Below are 11,676 nucleotides of genomic sequence, written 5' to 3'. Positions count from 1 at the left end.
GCAATACAGAATACAGCTGGTTGTGTGGATTCCCTACTCCCGCGCAATTTAGTACTAGGAGTATCTCATCACTTGTGCTGCCACTCCTCATAGAAGTGTGCGGCCCTATCGTTGGTCCTCTCCATTTGCCTTAGGTTTAGAGAAGTCAGGAGGAACAAAGGACAACACCTGATTAATGGGTTTCCAAGCCATGGATACTCCACCAATAAGGCATTCATGATATTTCCTATAGACATGCCATAAATGTTACTCGTTCGAACACCCCTTTAAACGCTATGGGATATGAAGTTGTGGACCCAGAAAAAAAAATGCAACTAAAGGATTGAAGCACAAAGCATAAAATATTAGTTGTATAACCTTTTATCATCAAATAAATATGTTTTATTTACATACAATTGGAAACTCTCTTTAAAATGAAATTCTGCTGACTTCAGGTGTGAGCCTAAGTGTTCATTCAGACAAGTGTGTAAGGCTTCGTTCACATCTGCGTCAGAGCTCTGTTCCGACGTTACATCTGAGCTTTTCGTCGGAATCAAGCCCTGACTGGCACAAACTGAAACCAAAGGTTTCCGTTTCCATCAGCGTTGATTTCATTGGTTAGGGATCCGGTGCCAATGGTTTGTCTCCGTTGTGCAAGGGTTCTGTCGTTTTGACGAGATGCATACTTTTTTTTACCTCTTTCTTCAACAGTCAAATGAACAAAACGCTAGTGGTTTTTGCCAAAAATCGCGTCCAAAACAGCGTAAAAAAGCGCTGCAGCTGTTCGCGGCAGTTTTTTCCATCTCCGAATTGATTTCAATGGTGTTTTTTAGGCGGAAAACGTCTAAAAAAAAGGCTTTTTTTTAACGCGAGCAGAAGAAAAGAAAAAACCGCCTCTGACTCCCATTAAAATCAATGGGAGGAGGTTTGGGGCATTTTTAGGCACTGATTCGGAAGAGGATCCGCATCAAAATCAGTGACAAAAAAACTCTGTGTGAACAGGGCCTAAAGGTCTGTAGGTTGACCATCACTGGTGAGGAATGAAACCTAGAACAAAACATCAAACACACCCCAGTAGAAGGTGTGTTCAGTGCTACAATAAGTTTTGTATTTAAAATAAGTCATGAAGTAAAAGTCCAACTATTACTGACAGCAAGAGGAAGAAGACATTGTACTTGAGATATAAAGCTATTTCCATTAAATGGGGTGTGCACAGAGTAGGGAGGGCTACTCCTCATAACCAAAATCTATTGGGGCACGCTGCTGATGCTGGTTCATGCCACCACGCCACCCTTCACTGGACAGTGATGGTCAGTGCTTCATGCACACGCTCAATTTGTTTCCATTCCTTGTAGGAGAAAAGGGCAACATGATCCTCTCACCATTAAGATTCATTCTCAAATACACTATTTATCAAAAATGGGGTTGCATTCCAGCACTGAAGCGAGAGAACTTTCCCAAAGCTTCCCTTTACCCCTGTACTGAGGTTCGTTACTATTTTTAATTAATAATGATGGATTTGAGAATGAATATCCCTAAGACTAGCGGATGACTTTCGTCGTGCAACTCACTGTAGCATCTGGTTGGGCTACACAAGTTGGTCGCTTTAAACAATCATGCGGAAATAATGTCTCAGTCACATATCTGATGTATGACAAGGGCAGATGGAGATGCAACTTCTGTGTGTCACACTGTCGCAAATGCATTAGGTTGCAGGTATATGGTCACTCAATGCATTCCTATGAAGGCTACAGTGCTACTCTTAAGTTCTATCTCAGTTATGCAACCAAGTAATTGTCTAGCCCTGGTCTTACTTGTTTGCTGACAGTGGTGCGATTATGGATCGAGGGGAGCGTTATAGAGGTTCCCACAGTCATTGAGAAATGTGCTAGGGCTAAACATAGCTGCCCCCCATTCCTAAAGTCCTCTATAGTATGTGAACCATTGGCAATGTGTCTTGTAACATATATACAGATCTTTTTATTCATGCATCACAAAAATTCTAACAAACTTTTAAAAAAAATTACGCGACATGGGTCAGTTTATAGCATTAACCCTTGGGGCCCAATGTTTACCTTCCTTCCTGTTAAACTTATTATAGGCTGCTATTTATGTATATACCTTAAAGGGGTTTTCCCATCAGGGACATTTATGGCATATCCACAGGATATGCCATAAATCTTAGATAGATGCGGGTCCCACCTGTAACGGCCGCGGTCGCAGACCACAGACCCCTTTCATCCTGCCGACTTCTTTCTCCCCGAAGATGCCAGCACATGCGGCCATCCTGTCCTGCAGTGACCACTAGGGTGCGCGCACGAGCTCATTCCCGGCCTTAAAGGGCCAGCGTGCACACATGTCATGAATTAACTAATTACTCCCAGATCACCCTGGACTATAAGAAGGGACCTGCTCCTTTGCTCACTGCCAGAGTGTTTTTGTGTTTTCTTATGTTAGTCTTGCAAATGGTCCCTTAGTGTTATCCTGTTCCTGTTGTTCTACGTGCCCTGCTACCTGTATCCTGTATCCCGTGCTAATTGTTCCTGTGCTTAGATCTGTTGGAGTCGTGTTGTGCCACCAGTTCTGCCTGCTGTATTACACCACGTCTGGTGTCTGCTTTCAAGGTCCCATCTGTGCCTAGCCATTGCTACTGTCTGAACCACTACAGGTACCCTTGTGCTTGGACTATTTATACATTGACTCACTACTCTGTTGGTCAGCTGCTATCCCGCTACGGCGGTATGGCCCAGTGGGTCCACATACCCACAGTTCGTGACACCACCTCTGGGACCCGCACCTATCTGTAGAATTGGGCCCCCTAAACCCCGTTCTACCTTTCTCTGTTCACGCTGCAACTTGTAACTTCCGACCATGTAAGTAGAAAACAGTGTAGCTCAACTTACCATTGCAAGTACTGCACAATAACCTCTAATAAAATCCTTATAGTCCTAATGTTGCCTGACTTTATGGGGTTTAAATGCATGTTTCCAGAGATTTTTTATTTTATCTCTTTTCTCATTTCTGTTTTTATGTTTCACATCAAATTACACAAAACTGGAAGTGCAGATCAGCATAACTGTAAATGATCCCATTGAAATCGCCATGCATTTTTTAATCTGGTTGTAAAGCAGTTTTACATTTCTTCTGCTTTACTGTAAGGAGGATTAGGAAACCTCCAGCCGCATTCACTGAGTTTACTGGAAAAGTATCTATTTAAAGTAACAGAAATGGAGAGATTTGATTTCAGGAGCCAACATGATTTCAATATTCTAACCATTGTAATATTCTATGCATTTTAGAAAGCTATTTATTTTACAAATATAAAAAAAAATCCATTAATCCATCCTCTGATAATCTATAAAGTCTGATAATACGGCACTGTTTTCCAGCACAGAACTGCAAGTCCAATGTGCAACTTCTCAAGCCCAAAGGCATAAAAATGACTAGAATTAAAAACCCCAAAAAAAATATATAGAAAATACCACTGATTAAAAAAAAATAGCTAAAGTAGCAGATTTATATTAACATTTCATTTAGGTATTTTCATAATGGCTCTCTGTGTGAGATTTGTATAATTATCTATGACCATCCAATAACCCTAAATATCTGATAATCCAGCACATATGTGTCACAGTGGTACCACTGCTAATGGCCAGTAAAGAGGGTGTTGCGTTGCCTAGACTATGCCGATGCCTATGAAGATGACGAGTCACAGCCTGATAAGATCACCAGTACTTTTGAACAGCACTCCACCTGCAGGTTGTTCCTAGATTATCTTGCCATAATTGCAAGTTTTGGCCCATTTATCAATGTATAATTTATATAATTTGTTATAATCTTTAAAGGGAATCTATCAGCAGATTTGACCACTAAAACAGTTTAGACCCGGGAGATACAGGACGGAGAGAGCCGTGGCACCAATGCCTGGGATGATGGTCATGTCATGTCCTCTATATAGCGCTGTCTATAGTTGTGAGGGATTAAAACTGCTGACAGGTTCTCTTTAAATTAAGATGCCTTAATATTGTAGGGAAGCGTAAAATGTGTATTTGATGGATATTCAATGAACGTACTTGTAATTCTCTTTTGTAATAGATCCACTGTCTTTGCTTATAACCCTATTTTATGCTTCTTCCACCAATTTTAGGAGCTGGATGGCCATTGCATTTCTGCAAATAATATCAAAATAGGATATTTTGATTCTATAAAACTGAATTTTATGTTATGCAAGCAGTGAAAGTGGAAAAGGAATAAAAAAGCTTTGTTAGTCATTTAACTGGGCATGTCATGTGATAAAGTAAGCCACATTCTCATGTAGAAATTGAATGGCTTTGCACAAACTTTGCACCCATTGTGGTGCCCCACATCTGTAAAAAAAAAAAAGTCATATTATATTGTGCCTTTACATTCACATAGTTTAGCGTTCATATACCTTTATATTTATGTGTGTTTAGAATACTGTGTTATTTAGTTAGTGCTATTGATCACTGTGTAACTTTATCTGATTTTAGTCTGTTTTGCAGATATGCTAGACTGTCAATGACTCCACAGTATTGAGTGCTAGATGAATAGATTTTTGCTGTCGTTTTAACCAAGCCGCTCGGTATCTTGGTGTCCTAAATGGTTTACAGATGCCAGATGACAACCAATGCTGGCATTTCATTACAGTGCCCATAGTGTTTATCACCCCCCTCGGCAGAGCACTAATACGGCAGCATGACAAGTGCCTCTTTCTCTGTAGTATGGAGCCGCAGGAAATCCGTAAGCCTCCGTACGGCCTCGTCCACATGGCTCTGGCTGGTACATGAGGCTTTAGAGGCATTACAACGAATCAACGCTAGGGATACTTGACCCCAATAAATCGTTAAGCTGGTGTAGTTGAAAGGTTTTAATTTGTGAAGTGTCTTCACATTCTAAACCTACTCAGAACACTTATTATTATCATATTGTGTTAAAATGCTGTAAAGTAAATGATCGAATATAAAATAAAACCAGTCTAGTCGACAATGCAAAGATCTTTATTATGCAGCTCTGGTAAAACCTCCAGAACAATAGAGAGAGTGGTAAAGACATTGAATTGTCCATGAGGTTTAATGTCTGACAACATTGTTTCCGGTTCTTCCTTGTTTGATTCAGGATCATCCTCAGAAACCCTAAATGACTGTTTCCGGAAGGAATGCAAATCTAACATCAAAGAAAATCAATTAACGTCTGCAGTGTGTCTGCAGTCACCACTTATTTTAACCCATTATCAACTGTAGTGTCATCTAAGCAAATGAGCAATACAAACTGAGGAAATAGCGGCTGCTGCATCCTGTTATCAACAGGCATGAGAACAGCTGTGTGAATATTGGCTCATTAAGGAAAAGACAAAGGCAGGACACAAAGCATTTTGACAATGAATGCAGCCTGAATAAGACGTGTTTTCCTGCATCCCGCCTCTAGGGGGTCCTGTTAGACTGCAAGAATACAAAGAGTATACTGCCCAGGATAAAAACATATTATTGTTTATGGCGAGCTGCATACACATCACATCACAATACCGTTCAGTTGTAATAAAGATAATGTTAGGCTACATTCACACGAGCGTGACAGATAAAAAACGCGCGTAAATCTGTCCATGTGTGTTGCGTTTTGCATCAGTGTACTTTGCGAGTAGCATGTGTTTTTCACACACTTGCAAACACGGACAGCACACGGATGTGTGTCCGTGTGCTGTCCGTGGTTTTCACGCACCCATTGACTTTAATTGCTAACTAGGTGCATGAAAACGCACCAATATAGGAAATGCAGTGAGTTTCACACAACGGACACTCGCTGCGTGAAAACTCACGCGTGTGTGAATAGCCACATTGAAATCAATGGGGCTGTGTGCTGTGCGTTGTTTTAACGCACAGCACACGGACGAGATTCACGCTCGTCTGATTGAGCCCATAATGCTTTTCTAGGCCTTACTGCCTGCGGAACATCTCACTACTATAGGTAATTAGTAATGATAAGTAAATGTATATAGACTGATGGGTACGTGATAATTATTATAGGAGGAGACGCAAAATATAGTCATGATAGTCAATCAAATGTGATTCTATTCATCTGGTACAAAATGCTCTGCTGCTGAAATGTCAACTGCGGACTGATACCACAATTTGTTTTCGTATAAAATCGAAGGCATACAGAGGTAAAGTATGGGCCTATAAAAAGCTATGGACACAATATTTTGTATCCGTACAACATGGATCTGTAATATAAGAAGCAGCGGACATGAGGCCTTAGACTGTATTTATACACTGCAGTTCAGTCGCAGTTTAAACATTGAAAAGTGGAAATAGATCTCACCTTAATGTCGCAATTTGAAGTCATTGATGGGTAAGTGAGTTTTTTGTAAGCATCAGGTTTTTCTTAATGAAAAATACTATATAGAAATATTGCCATTCTGGGGGATACGCTAGTCTGGGAAGCAGAGTAGTGAGGACTGAATCCCCCATCACTGTCTACGTCTAGGGAATATAGCCCTCGCTACTATACAATGTGTCACAGCGCAGGGTGTGGACCCACAGGGCCGTACCGCGTAGCGGGATAGCAGCTGGCCAACTAGGTACAAAACAATGTCTATAGTCCAGAAAGGGTACCTGAGGCAATGTAGACAGTAGCGGTGACACAACTTGACTTTCACTGTAGATGGCACAGTAGATGCAGCAGAAGACATGACTTGACTCTCACTGTAGATGGCACAGAGGCACGGTAGCACGGGATACCGGGTACAGGCAGCAGGAACGGGTAACACTGGGAACTGGAAAACACTAGGAGACCATTTGCAAGACAAACTTTAGGTATACAACAACGCTCAGGCAAGGATCAAGTGGGCAGAGCCCCTTTTATAGTCCAGCAGCAATCTGGGCTAATCACTGATAAATGACAGCTGGACGCGTAATGGCCCTTTAAGGCCATGGACGGGCGGGCGCGTGTGCGCCCTGCGAGAAACAGTCCCAGAACCTGGAAGTGAGTGCCGGCGTCTCCCTGAAGGGAGATACCGCTGAGAACACAGATGTCCATGGCCGGGGCCGTCAGAGGATAAGTCTGAACGACGGCCCTCGGCCATATACGTTACACAATGCCAGGTCTCACACTGATGTTGCTCCCTAAAAGTTTTCTAAGAAAAACAATACTAAATCACTAGTTAATTTCCCTGAACTCTCCCTCTAGTCTCAGTCATTCATTCAATACCCTGAAGGAGTTAAAAACAATATAAGAATATTTTCCGGTGCCTGCTACAGAATGCACAGACAATTTCCAAGGCTAAAAGATTGGGGATCCCAATAACGCACTGCTGACATCCAGATACGAAGGGTTGTATTAAAAGGTCATTTATTTCATAAGAAGAGCAGCTACGTGGTCTAGTGTCTTCATCAGGCCGGTGTCTTGGAATCCCCAATTTGTCTGCAGTTGACCATTAATTGTTGACACGCATACACCAGTGTTGTACCTCGACTGCACAACATGAAAAGGTGAGCGCATATATACCTAACGCTCCCCTCCCTCTTACCCCTTGTAACAAACTGCACAATGTGGCGCTCTATATGTCTTTTTCTCTTCTCTAGGTATAGATTGCCGTTATCCCAGCTAGCTGGTCTTTATATGCTTTTGTCTATTTGATGGGGCTCTGACATGTTTTGATTGGAGTTGGGCTTTTTAATAATTGTGGGCCTTTTTTTAAATAAAATCTTTTACAACCACTATGTGCATTTCCTGCCAATAATTATATACAAAGTGGAGACGTTGTCTAAAGATGCTCTTAACAGCGATCACATATGAATGCCAATTTTTTTGATACTAAATAAATCTCAAATTCTATATATTAACTGTTTGCATGTCAAATAACCTTCTCCACAAAATTTGGTAAATTTAGGTGTTTCAAGCATAATATTTAGGTTAGTCAGTCTGATTTCTAAGAATCGATCTCTTACAAGGATGAATTAAAAGAAAAGTGCAACCGAAGATAGATAGATAGATAGATAGATAGATAGATAGATAGATAGATAGATAGATAGATAGATAGATAGATAGATAGATAGATAGATAGATAGATAGATAGATAGATAGATAGATAGATAGATAGATAGATGATAGATAGATAGATAGATAGATAGATAGATAGATAGATAGATAGATAGATAGATAGATAGATAGATAGATAGATAGATAGATAGATAGATAGATAGATAGATTCAGTAGCTTCTGGTGGAATATGGTAAGCATACTTTGAACTCTCTGCTGGAGCAATTTACAGGAGTGGTATCACACATCAAGAAACTATTAACAACTCCTGTGAACTAGAGAAGAACACCAGACAGGAATCTGACAGTTGTACCGTACCTCAGATGTTCTCTTACAAAGGTTCTGTTTTTGAAGTTGTGACAGCTGTGAGCTCCAAATAACACAAGCATAGAAGAGTGTGGAGCCTATTAGTATAATGTATCACAACATATATATATATATATATATATATATATATATATATAAAAGGCACAGATTAGATGAATAAACTCACAGGTTATACTAATGGAAAACAAGTCATTGAAATAGTAAAAAGATAACAAACATATACTGCACATACTAAGGGCGAGAGATCGTCATTCACGTGTTTACTAGAAAGCATTGATATTAAGATAACTTGTCACCTTCTTGACCACCTAGATGTAAATGGTCGCCAGATTCATATCTAAGTGTTTTGTCTATGTAGTAGTAAAGCCAAACACAACTGTGACCTTGAGGAGACATTCAGCATAATGATTTAAAGGGGTATTACGGTTTCTGCAAATAAAGGTTATTCATTGTATAGTTATAAGTTATACAATTTTCCAATATACTTTCTGTATATTTCTGTTCAATCCCTCATGATTTTCAAGATCTCTGCTTGTATCATTGAGTAGGAATATTCATTGTATATATCTAGTGGATACAATCTGTTCTGGTCATATAATGGACACACTGATGCATCTCAGTTATCAAAGTTGTGTTGTGTAACGAACCATGCTTGATTTTTATCCACTGGAAGTAAACAAAGATGCTTCTTAGGGTATGTTCACATGCTGAGTCAAAAACGTCTGAAAATACGGAGCTGTTTTCAGGTGAAAACAGCTCCTGATTTTCAGGCCTTGTTTTAACAACTCGCGTTTTTTGCGCCGTTTTTTACGGCCGTTTTTGGAGCTGTTTTTCAATGGAGTCAATGAAAAACGCCTCCAAAAACGTTCCAAGAAGTGTCCTGCACTTCTTTTGACGAGCCGTCATTTTACGCGCCGTATTTTGAAAGCGACGCGAAAAAAAAGGCTCGTGGGAACAGAACATCGTAATTCCCATTGAAAGCAATGGGCAGATGTTTGTAGGCTTATTAGGGGCGTATGTTCAGGTGTAATTCGAGGCGTAAAATGCCCGAATTACGTCTGAAACCACTGCGTGTGAACATAGCCTTATTGAATGACTGCATTGAAAATAGTGAGTATTTTGGAAAATTTTATAACTTTTTATTATACAAAGAATAACCTTTATTTACTGAAACCCTAATACCCCTTTAAGAAGGCAATGCTTCTATATTTTTATTTCCCTTAAGACATATATATTACAGCGCTTTAAGGGCTCCAATAAATAACAACATATTTACTATTAGCACATGACACAATTGATATTCTACACAGCATGGTAATATATTTTTATGTGTTACTATATTGCCAGTGTTAAATAATGTTAAAAAGTCTGCCTTATGTTGTGTGGGATTACGCTATATCTGTCTTATCCTTGATTCATCAGGAGCATACAGCAAAAGAGATAAAGACTAGGATGTTTCATAAATCAACCCGGGTAGAAGAAGATTAGTTATGGTGAAGAATGGAAGCATTATACATCTCACGCAACAGATTGTACCGAGGAATATTTGCAGTGCAGATATGTTAACCTCTAAGAAGCAACATCAATGACAGAGGTGGGTTCTAGATGATAAAAGCTGTGCTGTATTACCGTACAACTAGAGCCAAGGGTCTTCCATGTGTATTCTTATACAGCTCCTCTATCACTGTTTGTAAGCTATTCACCTCGCTTTGTAGTACATATATTTCAATGCTGTTGTCCCATCTAGGCAATCCCCCAACTAATTGTGAAATCAGCTATAATTGCCAGGGGAATCTGCTGCCACCTTACTATTTCCGCTATAGAAATTCTGCAAGGAAAGTTATTATTTATGATGTCATCCATGATGTCACCATAGCTGAGTTCTCTACTGCCAGTGTGGCTCTCTCCATTTTAGCTAGTAAAGTTGACAGCAGTGGATCTCTTCCCGTCCCACAAACTATAACGGCCAAATGCCGTTTTTAAAAAAACCTCTTTTCTTATGATTTTTAGAAAGAAAGAGAAAAGGAACATACAACAGAAATGAAAACAATCACAAGGAGCAAGCGGCAATAGGTATCAATATGAGGGAATGCAGCCTAATGAAAACTAGATCTCTGCTGTTGTTACCTATCAACAAAATTTATATTAAGGAGTAAATGGCAGAGCATCAAGCAATCAGGTAACAATAATTTTGAGGACACGAAAAGAACCGATGTTTATCCTGTCCATTATAAATGAGTATCAGAGACCTTGATTCTTAAAATTCCCACTTTGCAATTAATAATTAAAAAGGGGGGGTATAAACCCCTCCCCCCCTAATTACGGCTTATGGACAGGGTATATGAACATGTTGAACAATATTGTTTATTATTGTCTGGAGTTCCCCAATAAAGAACAATTTGCCCCATTGGTTTTTCCATTTGTTCCCGAAACATCAGTTTGTGATCCACTTCTCCTCATGGTGGTCATTTACAAATGACGGTCACCAAAAAAATGTGTCCTACACTACTACATGGTTCTTATATTTTACTGTAGTTAGAATTATTAGGAAGGAACTACCACCACTTCATTGTTATAATTCAGTTGCCAGTTGATGACCTCATGGAATAGCCAACTTGCAGATGTGTTACTCATGGAATTGAACCAGGACCTCTTACTTCTCCTTGCCCCACGGGCCGTCAATTACCAGCCATTTCAACTACTGGCCATCTACTACCCCATCTGGAAAAATATCAACACTTTACATGCTTTATTCTGGGATCATTGCCTTAAGAACCTTCCATCCTCTCGCATTAGATTGCATGTGCCATGGTACACAACAGTGGTAATAGATTTCTATGCTTTGACTAATAGATGTGCCACAGAGTTAACATATTAAAAACTAAGTCAACTTAGTCTGTTTATTTTCTAAATGTTGTAACAAGTCTCACTGAAGCCCATTGTGGAATGATCAATGCAAGTGACATTAGCAAGATGCAGTACCAAGGGCTGTTGTTCTTGTGCGTGTCCTTTGTACACATCAGTTTATGCCAGTTGACTTTTACAGTACAGCAGATAAAACTGTCATCCCTTGAGTCTCCGCACAAGTACCTAGTGATAGATTTATTTAAAGAAAAATAGCTTTATTTCCCATGAACGTACAAAGTAAGCGGTTATAATGGCCTTCGCTATCTATTTTGTGATACAGCAATTCGCTACTGTCCGGGTCTGTTATCCTTTACACAAAGAATCATAAAGTCAAAAGCATTAAACACTAAGGCACAATGTCTAGAATTACCACTTTTAAACAAATGACCATATCATACATATATATTG

At 39.7% G+C, this 11,676-nt stretch overlaps 1 long non-coding RNA gene across 1 annotated transcript; it reads left to right on the top strand.

The window, feature by feature from the left end:
- Positions 1–9,718: 9,718 nt before the first annotated feature.
- Positions 9,719–10,768, top strand: LOC142656252 (uncharacterized). The gene is made up of 2 exons (XR_012849633.1): positions 9,719–9,955; positions 10,372–10,768. It is a non-coding gene; the product is annotated as an uncharacterized LOC142656252 (long non-coding RNA).
- Positions 10,769–11,676: the final 908 nt, after the last annotated feature.

Source organism: Rhinoderma darwinii, chromosome 6 (assembly GCF_050947455.1).
Source record: "Rhinoderma darwinii isolate aRhiDar2 chromosome 6, aRhiDar2.hap1, whole genome shotgun sequence".
In the NCBI taxonomy this organism is placed as follows: Eukaryota; Metazoa; Chordata; class Amphibia; order Anura; family Rhinodermatidae; genus Rhinoderma; species Rhinoderma darwinii.
The sequence above is the reverse complement of the archived record's forward strand: the minus strand, read 5'-3'. Positions and strand labels throughout refer to the sequence as shown.